Source organism: Lolium rigidum, chromosome 3, assembly GCF_022539505.1.
Source record: "Lolium rigidum isolate FL_2022 chromosome 3, APGP_CSIRO_Lrig_0.1, whole genome shotgun sequence".
In the NCBI taxonomy this organism is placed as follows: Eukaryota; Viridiplantae; Streptophyta; class Magnoliopsida; order Poales; family Poaceae; genus Lolium; species Lolium rigidum.
In genome coordinates, this window is record NC_061510.1 from 198,157,233 (window position 1) to 198,172,469 (window position 15,237).

Genomic DNA, 15,237 nt, shown 5'->3' on the forward strand with positions numbered 1-15,237 from the left:
TGTACAAGCGGCATGGAGGTACCCCATTGTGACACTTGGTTAAAACATGTGCATTGCAAAGATCCGGTAGTCCAAGCTAATTAGGACAAGGTGCGGGCACTATTAGTATACTATGCATGAGACTTGCAACTTGTAAGATATAATTTTCATAACTCATATGCTTTATTACAGCCGTTGACAAAATTGTTTCATGTTTTCAAAATAAAAGCTCTAGCACAAATATAGCAATCGATGCTTTCCTCTTTGAAGGACCATTCTTTTTTACTTTTATGTTGAGTCAGCTCACCTATCTCTCTCCACCTGAAGAAGCAAACACTTGTGTGAAATGTGCATTGATTCCTACATACTTGCATATTGCACTTGTTATATTACTGTATGTTGATAATTATCCATGAGATATACATGTTACAAGTTGAAAGCAACCGCTGAAACTTAATCTTCCTTTGTGTTGCTTCAATACCTTTACTTTGATTTATTGCTTTATGAGTTAACTCTTATGCAAGACTTATTGATGCTTGTCTTGAAGTACTATTCATGAAAAGTCTTTGCTTTATGATTCATTTGTTTACTCATGTCATTACCATTGTTTTGATCGCTGCATTCATTACATATGTTTACAATATTCCTTCACAAGGTTGGGGCGAGCTCCACACCACAAGAAGGCTCCCAACAATCCATGGAGCTAGTACAACACCAAGCTAGCCTCCATGGATGCACTTCCTCCAATGTCCCACAATAGGAACCCTAACACCAAGATCCACTAAGGAATAGCAAGTATTGGTGAAATCTCTCTTGGTAGAACTATAGATCGAGGTCTCCTCCACCACTCCTCAAAATTTGAGCAAGATTGGTTGGATGGTTGTGGAGATCCTCAAGTATTAAGCTCAGCAACAATGGAGAAGAGAGAGAGAGAAGAGCTGAAAACGAATTGGGGAAGAAGGAGCCTGATACGTCTCCGACGTATCGATAATTTCTTATGTTCCATGCCACATTATTGATGATATCTACATGTTTTATGCACATTATATGTCATATTTATGCGTTTTCTGGAACTAACCTATTAACAAGATGCCGAAGTGCTAGTCCCTGTTTTCTGCTGTTTTTGGTTTCAGAAATCCTAGTAAGGAAATATTCTCGAAATCGGACGAAATCAAGACCCAGGTTCCTATTTTTCCCGGAACCATCCAGAACACCCGAGAGCCGCCAGAGGGAAGCCCTGGGGGCCCCACACCACACCCTGGCGCGGCCAGAGGGGGGCCGCGCCGCCCTATGGTGTGGTGGCCCCAGGCCCCCTCCGAGGCTGCCCTTCCGCCTATTTAAAGCCCCCGTAGCGAAAACCCTATTACGAAGGACGAAACCCACAGAAACCTTCCAGAGTCGCCGCCATCGCGAAGCCAAGATCTGGGGGACAGGAGTCTCTGTTCCGGCACCCTGCCGGAGCGGGGAAGTGCCCCCGGAAGGCTTCTCCATCGACACCGCTGCCATCTCCACCGCCATCTTCATCACCGCTGCTGCTCCCATGAGGAGGGAGTAGTTCTCCATCGAGGCTCGGGGCTGTACCGGTAGCTATGTGGTTCATCTCTCTCCTATGTGCTTCAATACAATAATCTCATGAGCTGCCTTACATGATTGAGATTCATATGATGATGCTTGTAATCTAGATGTCATTGTGCTAGTCAAGTGAGTTTTACTTATGTGATCTCCGGAGACTCCTTGTCCCACGTGTGTAAAGGTGACAAGTGTGTGCACCGTGTGGGTCTCTTAGGCTATATTTCACAGAATACTTACTCACTCGTTATGAATGGCGTAGTGAAGTGCTTATTTATATCTCTTTATGATTGCAATGTGTTTTGTATCACAATTTATCTATGTGCTACTCTAGTAATGTTATTAAAGTAGTTTATTCCTCCCGCACGGTGTAATGGTGACGAGTGTGTGCATCCGTGTTAGTACTTGGCGTATGCTATGATCATGATCTCTTGTAGATTGTGAAGTTAACTATTGCTATGATAGTATTGATGTGATCTATTCCTCCTACATAGTGTGAAGGTGACGAGTGTGCATGCTGTGTTAGTACTTGGTTTAGTCGTGTTGATCTTTCTTGCACTCTAAGGTTATTTAAATATGAACATTGAATTGTGGAGCTTGTTAACTCCGGCATTGAGGGTTCGTGTAATCCTACGCAATGTGTTCATCATCCAACAAGAGTGTAGAGTATGAATTTATCTATTTTGCTATGTGATCAAAGTTGAGAGTGTCCACTAGTGAAAGTCTAATCCCTAGGCCTTGTTCCTAAATACTGCTATCGCTGCTTGTTTACTGTTTTACTGTGTTACTACTGCTGCAATACTACCACCATCAACTACACGCCAGCAAGCTATTTTCTGGCACCGTTGCTACTCGCTCATACTTATTCATACCACCTGTATTTCACTATCTCTTCGCCGAACTAGTGCACCTATTAGGTGTGTTGGGGACACAAGAGACTTCTTGCTTTGTGGTTGCAGGGTTGCATGAGAGGGATATCTTTGACCTCTTCCTCCCCGAGATCGATAAACCTTGGGTGATCCACTTAAGGGAAACTTGTTGCTGTTCTACAAACCTCTGCTCTTGGAGGCCCAACACTGTCTACAAGAATAGAAGCACCCGTAGACATCAGAGCCCTTAAATAGGCTCCTCCAAATCCAACCGTTATGTCCAGTTTTGCCTAAGCGGTACTACCGCTTTTGGGAAGCGGTACTACCGCTCTGAGTTCGAATTCCCCAGATCTGGTCCATGTGGACGCAGAGCGGTACTACCGCTAGAGGTACCGCTCGAGGTACCGCAATGGGGTCCAAACCTTACTGGATCCAAAGCGGTACCGGAGCGGTACCAAAGCGGTACTGCCGTAACTAGTTACGGTACATGGGCGGTACCATGGGTAGTACTACCGCTCGTGAGCGGTACTACCACTCCAGGTACCGCAGAGGTACCGTAACTCGTACTGAGGGACAAATCCAGCGTAGAACTCAGAGAGGTACCGTGGGGCGGTAACTATAGGGGTAGCGGTACTACCGCTACAGGTACCGGTAGTACCGGCCTGGCTAAAACTGGTTTTCTTCCCTTTTTCTCTCCAGCCATGTCACCTCGCGAAACACACACAAAACCAGAAAACCTATAGCTACCTATAACTACGCTTCAGTCCTCCGATCTTGACGTGTCCAGCGAGGTCACCGTGCACTTGCAAATCTAGCAATGATACTCAAGGCACACGGTGAGATAACTCAAGTGTTGTCATCAAACACACAAAACACGGGGTTTAGACTTTGCTCTTTCAGATTCTTCGAACACTGATCCTTTGCCGGATTTGGATGAACTTCGACAACAACTTCAGCCGATGAAGAGGCAAACACTTGTGGTGATGGAACAATCTCGAAAATCATTCGAGCGGGAAAAAATTGCTCTTCAGCAGGCTAAGGAAGCTTTAGCTTTGAAAGAGGTTGCAGTCGCTGAAGCTGCACAGGCTACTTCTCGCGAGGATTATATGCTTGACTTGATGACCGACGCTAGTTTGGATATGGCGGGTATGCTTCGCAAGATTGAGGTTCCTCTCCACTCTATTTTCTTGTTTTTATCTCTCACTGTGATACTTTCGTTGAATAGGCTCCTTTTTGGATGCTGCTGCCGAGGATCAGCGGGTTGACGCGAGATCAAACCTGCTTGTCAAACTTGCTCTAGACCATGGCTCCAGCTTTTGGGTTACACCGGATCGTACCCGATGGATTGTCAGGTTCCAAGACCGCGCATGCCAAGTCCGTGAATATCTTGATTTATGCACATGGACGATGGCCCTGGTTTATAATACCATGTTTCCTCGGAACTCTTAGCCGAAAACCCTTCCTGACTTGATGGACAAATTCAAGAATGCTTCTCGAATCCATGATTTTGTAAGGGCCCAATTAATTGCTGGCGCCAGATTTGCTATGATCATGCTGCAGATCTGCTATCCGAAGTTAGATATGACCAACATCATTGAAATTTGCCATGACAAACTGAGGAAACGGAAGAAGAATGTCGACAAAATTGACGATGTGGTGACACCCATGGCCGAGAAGATAATGGACGATTTAATTCAGATAGATGCTGAATTCTCCGTGAAAGGTAATTACGTTGACTTCATGGGTGCCACTACTGACCATGAAAGGGTGAACATAGATGACCTGATAGGAGTTGACTGAAGGTTTGCTTCTTCTGTCGAAGTTTTTTTTGACAAAGGAACCTTGTATATTGTTAGTATTATGTATATTGTAAAACAACTTGTATGCTTTTTCCTTCATCTAGCCCCCGAGCGTTTCGGTGGCTGTTGTGTTTATGTTTATCGCTTTGCGAGGTGTTTAGACCAAGGCAAATAACTTGTAAGTTGTATATTGTAGAGATTTGTGTATATATATTGAATTTGCGGGTTGCAAGCCCCCGAGCCTGTCGAAGAAAAAAGATGTATATCACCACTATCTTTACTATATTGCAGCACCGCGAGCCCGCCTCATTAAAAACCTTTCATCCCCACTCGGTGCCCTGAAAGGAAAAGAGTGCGTCTGAAAACTCGCTGGCTTTTCAGTACATTGTATGTTTACATATATGACTATATTTTTGACTTAAGCGTAAAAACGCCTAAGCTGCGACACGTTCAAGGGATTTGGCTCTGCAATCTCTGTCTTCTTGTCCTTTATTATGTATGCTCCTCCTTCGATTACTTCGGTGACGATGTACAGGCCTATCCATGGCGACTCGGATTTTTCATGGCTAACTTGCGTAAGCCGAAGGACTAGGTCTCCTACTTGGAAGGACCTTGGTCGCAGACGTCGACTGTGGTAATTTTTTAGATCTTGCTGGTACTTGGTGACCCTTGACAGCACCTCGTCTCGAGCTTCGTCGAGTGCATCGACATCATCCTCCAGTGCTTTTCTCGAGGTTTCTTCATCAAATTCCGCCACTCTCGGGGAATTGTGTTCTATCTCTATCGGGAGCACTGCCTCAGCTCCATGAACGAGAAAGAATGGAGTTTCTTGTGTCGCTGTATTGGGTGTTGTCCGTATACTCCATAGCACGCTAGGCAACTCCTCTGGCCAGGTGTGTCGAGCTTTTTCTAGTGATGTGAGCAGACGTTTTTTGATGCCGTTGCAGATGATACCGTTCGCTTTCTCGACTTGACCGTTGGTCTGCGGGTGCGCAACTGACGCAAAATGTAGTTTGATTCCTACCTCTGCGCAATATGCTTTGAATTCTTTGGAGGTGAAATTGTTGCCGTTGTCTGTGACGATGCTATGAGGAACTCCAAATCGAAAAACGATACTTTTGATGAAGCTAACCGCCGATGTTGCATCTGGCGAATTTATTGGCTTTGCCTCAATCCACTTAGTAAACTTGTCGACAGCCACGAGCATATACTCGTATCCTCCTGGCCATGCCTTGTGTAACTTCCCCACCATATTGAGACCCCATTGTGCAAAAGGCCACGACAAGGGTATTGGCATTAACTCTGCTGCCGGAGAACGAGGTTTTGCCGCAAATCTCTGGCACGCATCGCAGGTACGTACTATATCTTTTGCGTCTTCTATTGCTGTTAGCCAGTAGAAACCTGCTCGGAAGACCTTTGCTGCTATGGCTCGACTGCTTGCGTGATGCCCACATACTCCCTCGTGCACATCCTTTAAGATTACTCGTCCTTCTTCGGGTGTAACGCATCGCTGCAATACTCCCGATATACTCCGCTTATACAGCTCTCCTTTAACCACAGTAAAGGCCTTGGACCGTCGAATAACTCGCCTTGCTTTTACTGGATCTTCGGGTATTTCTTTCCTTAAGATATATGCAATGTAAACCTGCATCCAAGGAACTTGCATCACCATCACCTCATGTGATTCCTCTTCATCTCCCGATGTGTTTGCTCCTGATATTGCTGGAGCCCCCGAGTCTTTCTGAGCTTCTCTTTTTTCTTCGGCTGTTTCTTCGTCTTTTGGTTGATCTTTCGTTTATCTCCTCCCAAAATACGCTAGGTGGTATTGCTAAGCACTGCGACCCGTTGTTTGCCAGAACATAGGCTTCATCGTTGTTGAGTCTGCTAATATGATTCACTTCGCACCCGTCAAAGAGCTTCTCGAGTTCATTGTATACTTCCTAGTATGCTATCATACTATCATTGACTGCATCACATTGGTTCATCACTTGTTGAGCCATCAATTGGGAGTCGCCGAAGATTTTTAATCGGGTTGCACCACAGGCTTTCGCCATCTTCATCCCATGTATCAGTGCTTCATACTCTGCCTCGTTATTAGACGCGTTAGGGAACGTCATCCGCAGTACATATTTCATCTTATCTCCTTGAGGTGATACTAATATCACGCCTGCTCTAGCTCCTTCTAGCCTTTTGGACCCGTCAAAGTTCATAGTCCAGGTCCTTGACAAATCTGGGGGTCTTGTATTTTGCAGCTCCATCCACTCTGCGACAAAATATGGTAAGATCTGTGACTTTATTGCTTTTCTTTTCTCATACGTGATGTCCCGAGGGGAAAGCTCTATTCCCCATAGGGAGACACGACCAGTAGCTTCTGGGTTATTTAATATATTTGATAAAGGCGCCTCGTTGACCACTATTATCGGATGCATCGAAAAATAGTGTCGCAACTTTCTTGCGGTTGTAAATACTCCATACGCCAACTTCTGATACTACGGGTACCGCTGTTTTGAAGGCGATAAAACTTCACTGATGAAATATACCGGCCTTTGAACTCCATGAAGTTTCCCTTCTTCTTCTCTTTCAACCACAAGTACCGTGCTAACCACCTGGGGTGTGGCTGCGATATATAACAGAAGAGGTTCCTTTTCTTTGGGCGCCACCAATATTGGAGGTGTCGAGATTGTGCGCTTCAGGTCCTCAAAGGCTCTATCCGCTTCTTCGTTCCACTCGAACTTTTCTCCTTGCTTGGTCAAGGCGTAGAAAGGCAACGCCTTTTCTCCCAGCCTGGCGACGAATCTGCTTAAAGCCGCGACTCGCCCAGTTAGCTGTTGTATTTCCTTTAACTTTGTTGGCTTCCGCATCGTCACAATGGCTTGAATTTTCTCTGGGTTAGCCTCAATTCATCTTGATGACACCAGAAACCCGAGAAGTTCTCCCGCAGGGATGCCAAAAGAGCATTTCGTCGGGTTCAGCTTGAGGAAGAATTTATCGAGATTGTCGAAAGTTTCCTTGAGATCCTAGATCAAGGTTGACCCCTTCTTTGTTGTTATGACGACATCGTCAATGTATACTTGAACGTTCTTGCCAATCTGTGTGGCAATACACTTCTACATCATCCGCTGATATGTTGCTCCCGCGTTTTTTTCAACCCGAAAGGCATTGTTCTATAGCAGAACACGCCATAGGGTGTTATAAAAGCTGTTTTGACCACATCTTCTTCTTTTAATCGGATCTGGTTGTAACCAGAATATGCTTCCAGGAAGGAAAGACGTTTACAGCCTGTCGTGGAGTCGATAATTTAATCGATCCTTGCGAGGGGGAAGTGATCCTTTGGACAATGTTTATTGAGACACGTGAAGTCGACGCACATGCGAAGGACCTCTGTGTTTTTCTTCGGGACCAGCACTGGGTTAGCTACCCACGTGGCCTCTGTGTGTAACTCTTTGATAAATCCAGCTTCTTTGAGTCGATTAATTTATGACAGCATAGATTTGCGGTTTGGTTCCGAAAAATGCCGCAAAGGTTGTTTGATTGGTCTAGCCATTGATCCAAGTTAAGAGGGTGCTCGGCAAGTTCCATTGGTACTCCTGGCATGTCTGCTGGACACCATGCGAAGATTTTCCTATGCGAGATCCATATTTGTTGCGATAGCTGTCGTCTTCTTGGGATATGTCGGGTGAATCTGCACTTCCTTTGAGTTTTTGGTGGTGTCAAAGGTTGGATCCTTTAGCGGTCTCCCTCCATCTGGCAACACGTCATCCAAAAGTTTCTGACAGTCGATGAAAATCCTTGTCGCGCTTATCCGCTAGCGCGAAATTATCTTTTATTGTGATTGGACCGTTGGGTCCAGGGAGTCTCCACAACAAGTATGTGTAATGTGGTACCGCCATAAACCTTGCATACGCGGGTCGTCCCAGTAAAGCATGGTACTGTCATGGGAAATCCACGACTTCGAACTCCAGCCTCCCTCTTCTGTAATTCTCTCGGGTTCCAAACTGAACGTCGAGATTGATCTTTCCCAATGGATAACTTGGCTTGTCCGGTGTGATACCATGGAAACGCGTGTCGGTTGGTGTTAAGTTTGCCAAGGATATATTCATCTTCCTCAATGTATCTGCATACATGAGGTTTAAACTGCTGCCTCCATCTATGAACACTCGTGAAACATCGAATCCTGCAATCACCGATGGTAAGATCAAAGCTGATTGCCCTGGTCGAGGGACTTGCTGCGGGTGGTCCGCTGTGGTGAAGCCAATGTCCTGTCCCAGCCAATTCAGGTACTTGATTGTTGGTGGAGGCATCTTTTCTGCCATGAAGACTTGTCGCGAAATTACTTTTTGAGCTCTATTGGATGGCCTGCCCTTCTGAATCATCGAGACCTCACCATTGGTGTTGATATAAGGACCATTGAGTGGAGCTGCCGCCAATTGCAACTGGTGTCGATTTTCTTCCGTGATTGCGGGAGGAGGTGGAAGATGGATCTCACTCCTTGGTCCCTGAGGGTTCCTGTTTGTGGCCTGTGCGTTGGCATGCCCCGTGTATCTATGCAGTGCCTGGAAAGTTCGGCAATCCTTCTGCAGATGCCCCGACTGCCTCTTTCCATTGTTGTCGAGAAAGAAGTGCATTTGGCATGGTCCGTTCAAGAGATCTTCGGGTGAGACATACGGCCTCTGGAACCTCGGTCCATTATTTTGCCTGCTGGAACGGGGACCGTCCCTGTAATCGCTGCGCTGTTCACCACTTTTTTGATAATCATCCCGATTATTACCTCCACTATTTCCTCGGAAGCCAGCCGATATTTGGCCGGGACCATCATAGTCTGAGAATTGGCGAGAAAATCATCGTCTATTTTGAATATTTTGATTACGATCGTCCTCAGGCGACCTATGTCGTTTGTTGTGAACATCATCCTCTCTATCTGCCCAGCGATTCGCTAGTTCCATGAGTGCTGCTATTGTTTTCGGATTAGTCCTTCCCAAGTCCTCGACTAAGTCCTTCCTTCGGATCCCCGCGACGAACGCGTCTATCGCTCTTTCGTCAGATATGTTCTTTGCCCAATTTTTGATAATGTTCCACCTCTGGATGTACGTCCTCATCGACTCATCATATTTCTGTCTACAAGCCTGTAGCTGCTCTATTGACGCAGGTTTCTTGCATGTAGATAAGAATTTTTTCACGAAGATGTCCTCGAAAGTTTCGCAACTGTCGATAGATTCAGGTGGTAACTTCTTTATCCACGACCGCGATGCTCCACTCAGGTGTACTTGGATGCTCTGCATGGCAGTTGCTTTGGTTCCTCCCGTCAATTTTACTGTCTCCAGATAGTCAACTAGCCAATCCTCTGGATCTTGCAGGCCATCGAACTTCTCGGGTAACATGAAACCAGATGGAACCCGTGTTTTGCGAACTCTACGAGTGAAGCAAGGGAGCCCACACATCTCCTCCTCGTCGACCTCTGGTGACTGCCGACGTTCTCTCCTTTCTTGTCGCGCCCTATCGACTCGCGCCTCTTGCCGCGCTTGTTCTTGGCAGGTCTTGTACTACCACTGTAGGTCGTGGACTATTTTGCCTTGGGGCACCTTCCAGAGGTGTGCTTGTGCTTGCGAACGCTGTTCCCATGACTCCAACTCCTGCTATAGCCATGTTGTACAATGCTTCTCTCGGATCTCCGGGAGGTGGCCTATTTGCCAGTATGAAGGCCTGAGTCGCCATGTACCCAGCTTCCGGTGTTTTGGGAATAATGTTTCCCCTTGTATCTATCGACATAAAGGACATGTCGAGATTTTGGATCAGATTTTCCCTCTCGCCTTCAGGTATGTTCTGCAGCCTAGATCTTCCCCTATTACGGGCTACTCTGTGATTAGATTTCGAAGTTCCTGAATGTCGGCTGAGTTCTGCCCTTCTTCAGCTTGACGCGGAAGCTTCGGCTCTCCTCCTATCAAGCTCATCTTTCTGTTTTTGGAGTTCTCGTCCAGCACGGGCGAGTTTATATTGGTACGCTTACAACTCTTCAGCTGTTGCAGTTGTAGTCAGTGGCTCTGTGCCATCCATGGCTTTGGCAGCTCTGTCCCAAGCCGGTTGCGGAAGTTGCACCATCTGTCACGTTGCAGGCCCGACGTACTTGGTGCCTAAGCCTCGCATAAGATCAGCGGGATCGATGTATGTATTGCCCAGATCATCGAAAGCCTCTGATGTCTTGTAATATCCCAGGTAATGGGGTTACAAAAATAGAGGAAACAGAGGTGTGCATTGCATTCTTGCATAGAAAATCTGGGGAATTTTCGCGCTTTAAAGTAAAACAATCACGATGATCTCGAAGTTTCACTTGACCTTGGTGGAATTGAAGTAGCTCATCAAGTCAAGCGCTATAAACCTCAATGTGACTTTGATAAAACCTTGTTTTGGGTAGAGGTGAATTGATCTAAGGGGTTAGATCAAATGGAATTAAAACCAACACAACAACACCTTAACCAAGGATCAATTACTTGATATTATAAAATATCATAAGATGGTAATATTTGCCATAACATATGAACATCCATTTAATTGGAAATCAAGTAACAATAATTGGAGAAACTATTCTTCATTTATCTTCTCCATGTCTTAAACTAATCCATGCTCTTATCATAAACCCTACGATATCTATTCTACTTTAATCTTGGAAACAAGACAAGGAGATCCAACTAAGGAATATAATTCTTCTCTATTCCAAATTATTATGCATCAAACCTAGAGAGGTGAGAGTTCTATTATTAGAGAAGCAATAACAAACCTTGAGCTAAACCTTGGATATACATCCAAGAATTCAAATCATCATCTTCAAGAGGAACCCTTGAGTATTATTCAAGACAATCCCTAGAGAGAGAGAGAGAGACCATTTATACCAATCCTAGTTTTACCTATTTAAGAATCAAGTACCAGCTTAGAACTAAAGTATTAGGAGATCACCATTTCATCTTGGAATGGTGAGATAACCAAATATCAAATGTGATAAGACCATATCAATGAGTTGATAAAATAATAATGAAACTAATCCAACTAAGTTAGACAAGGGGATCCTTAGCCTAGATACCTAAAGATACCATTGTGAGTACACCATAAACCCTAGAATAAACCATTCTTATATAAGAAATCTCAAGCTATGGTGTTACACTCAAGATAGTTGAGGCAACACTTGGTTTTAAGGGAGAGACCTATCCTTATATCCAAATGGTTAAACCATCATTCCTTGAGAGAACTCTAAATCATTCCTTGAGAGAACTCTAAGTGGATATCTCGGGCATTTTCCTGGGATATGAAATACTCGAAGCAACCATAGCAGGCCCATCCTAGAAGGTAAAATAGAAGTGCTATACCTTAGTTGATCAAGGCAATGCTTGATCATGGAAGTGAGAAAACCATTTAATGAGTAATAACTTAGGAAGCCAAACCTTGATCATTATAAATTGTGTAGTGATCATAAACCCTAGGAACTTGAAGTAGAAGATATAAGCTCATAAGTAAAGCTTAGAGTTAAAGCCTATAATTTACATGGTGAGAAACCATTCATCATTATAACCAAAGTTAACTATAAAAAGAAATATAGCTACTTTAGTTACTTTAACAATAGATTAAGGATATAATAGAAACCTATTGGTATAAGATAAAACCAATTCTCAAGTCCTTAGTAAATTAAAGGAGAATAGAGACAATTAAGCATCTAACCATATTACCTTGGTTAGGAGAGATTAAACCCTAGCAAATGCAATATGATGTCATCTCAGCTCTACAAACTAGAAGTATATCTCAACCCTAGTTTATACATCACTATGGTGATCATAATATAAACCTAGGCCATAATTGAGAGTCAAACCAATTGCCATTAGGTGAATATAATTAGAACCCTGGAATTGCTCACCAATTTAAAACTTATGAATAATTATCGAACATAAGAAACACCTAGTACTAAATCCTATAATTAAAACCATGTGTGGTGAACAACCACTTATCCTCATAAATCAAAACCAAACCATGGTGAGAGTAGTGTCTACTCTAGGTTTTTCAAGGTGTTGTTAAAAATATAATACTTGTGCCAACTCTAAAATAGGGTTATAATACAATTCACAAGACCTTAACAACTAAGTGTTCACATAAAGTCATATGTAAGTGACTAAATCAAGACCCTAGAAATATTTAGGTACATAAAGCCATGCCATTTGGTCACCTCCTTAAATCATAAAAATATTTGGAATTCCAAAAGAAAGAGAATAGAAATTATAATTATTAACATATCCATTTGAAATATTGTGTATATTAAAGCTATCATTATATTAAAAAATCAAAATAGTATTTCTCAAGTAGAAATATTATTTAAGAGGTATTGGTCAAGTTAAAATAGTTACAAATATCTGCAAAGAGAATTGAGTTCAAATGTGAATTCAAAAAGGAAAATAGAAAACAGAAAATAAAAATGGAAAAGAAAAAGAGAGTAGAGAGGGGCTTACCTGGCAGATCAGAGAAGCCCAGGAGGAGCCCAATTCGCAGCTCACACTGCAGCCCACTAGCACAGCCCGAAGGAGCCCAGCAGAAGCCCGTCTGCGCCACTCCAGCCCGACCCATGTAGCGTTTCGGAATAAAAAGAAGAAAAGCACGTTCTTCTTCTTCCTTGAGAAGGACACGGCGGAGGAGCGCCCTGGCCACGTCCCCGGCGACGATAAGCTCGACCCGGACGTCGCCAAACCCTCCAGAATCTCACCCTATCGAATTCGCATCCGTCCTCATCCATAAATCGCCAAGATTCGTGCCCAGGAGACCTCACCGACGTCACCGTCGAATCGAGTCCGTCGCCGGCGAGGAGATTACGGTTAAGACCTCCCCATGAGCTATAAGACCTTCCCAAGGATCCCCGGAGAACCCTAATGCCTCTCCGCTCATTCAATTGCCCTCCGACCTCCCTATTTGTCGCCACCACCTCGCAGATGTCGCCGGTGTCGAGGATGAACTCGTCGGAGGAGGCCACCCCAGGGACCCATAGGTAGTCCGCGAGCAGCGCATGAGTGTGAGGATCGACCTGGTGGAAGGAATCGAGAAATGGGGTGCTCAATCGGGAGAATTCATCCGTTCCCTTTCGTCGGTGTTCGCCGGAATCCGCGACGCCATGCTCAACCCCGTCCATCCCCGTCTCCCTCGAGCAGCCTATCCACTTTATGGTGAGTCTGCGCATCATTTGCATACCTTATTGCCCTAAATAGACGTCCCTAGCGTCTGATTGAAGTTCTCCGAACTCGCGCCGCCGCAGCAATGCTCGCCGGAGTCTCTCCGGTGACCATTTCTTGGCGGCAAGACCACCATCGTGCTCAACACGCCAAGACGCGTTGAAAGGAACCACCCGACCATCCTCCCGTGGTCTAAATCATCATCACCGTCGTCCGCTGACCCGGCCGGCGGTGGTTGACCGGCGGGGTGACATGGCTAATGACCCCACCGTAGTCTTTGACTTGGTCAAGCCCTCGTGGCAGCTGACCTGGCAGCGGACCCACCAGTCATCGACTGTGGGTTGTATCTGTCCGGGTGCACTTAGTCATTTTTTGTTTTCAAATTAAATCTTATCAATTGCTGAAACTTTGAATGAATTTAGAAAATTCATTATTACTCAGAAAAAATATAAATGAGATATAAAAATGCTCCTAAAAATAAAATCTATTCAATAAAAATATAATATGAAATTTTTATTTTTAATAAAAATTTAATTATTTAATACTTATTAATTAAGCCTTTTACTTTATCCTAAATTCAATTAAAATTCAAAAATTAGGAAAACTTTCTAAATTAAATAAAAACCAGTAAGTAAATAAGGAAAACCTTAAAACTAATTTTCCTTTACTAATAACTTATTAAATCCTTATTAAAAGGATTTAAACCCTAATTAATAATTACCTTAATTATTAATTCTTTAACAATAATAAAATGCCAAATCCAATATTATTTTTATTTCAAAGTTGACAACAAATTCAACTTTATAATGAAGTAATTATCTTAAGAACTAAATGGTAGATCAGGAAACCCTAATTCTTTATTGATTGATATTACAACCTTATCATTTCCTATGAATTCTAAAACCCTAATACCATTAGAAACCTAGCTCCATTAATCCATGTGAACACTAATTTGTCTTAAACCTAAACCCTAGATTATACCATGTGGTCATCCTACTTTCTTTTAAATCATAGAACCATATAAAACCTAGATACTTGTTATGTCCACATAAAATATGGGAACCCTATCACTGCTAAATTAGCATCCCGTGAGTTCATCTTAATAAAACCTAGATGATCAAATAATACCAACCTTAGATCCTATTACCAAAGCCATCCTCCTTAATCATCCATGATTAGCATCACACCATTGTGATGAGCCCTAATAGCAACTATGCCAATATTGTACATCAGATTCCATACACACTAAACCCTGTTAGTACTTGATAATTATTAATCCTCCTATTTAGGAAACCACCATTCCTTACTTAGTAGATCCAATAGGAAACTCTAGATACCCTCATCATTAATTGTAATACTTCTTATTACTTAAGAAGTATGTTCTTCGAAAGTTATTCTTTTGAAGAAAATAAGGAATCATCATCAATCCTGCCTAATAGGACCCATAGACAATAGCCATCTACCACCAACAAGGTATACCAACCTTGATAGCAACTATTTATAATAAATTGCTCAAAATGCTTAGGCTTAGCTTAACAATTACAAGTTCTAGCTTTTGATGAATCCAACTATGTTGGGATCCATCTACTACTTTCTCCAGAAACCAATTAGAACCATAGATAACCATAAAAACCCACAAACCCAATTGTCATACTTATTCTTTATTAAAGAACATGTTCTTCAAAAGTTATTCTTTTGAAGAATATAACAAGTAATCATTAACCATGCCATTTAGTACTAAAACTGACATGTGTTCTTTACATATTAACATTATGCCAAATATAATTTCTTGTGTGCTCAATTGATTATTATTCTGTATTATATAAC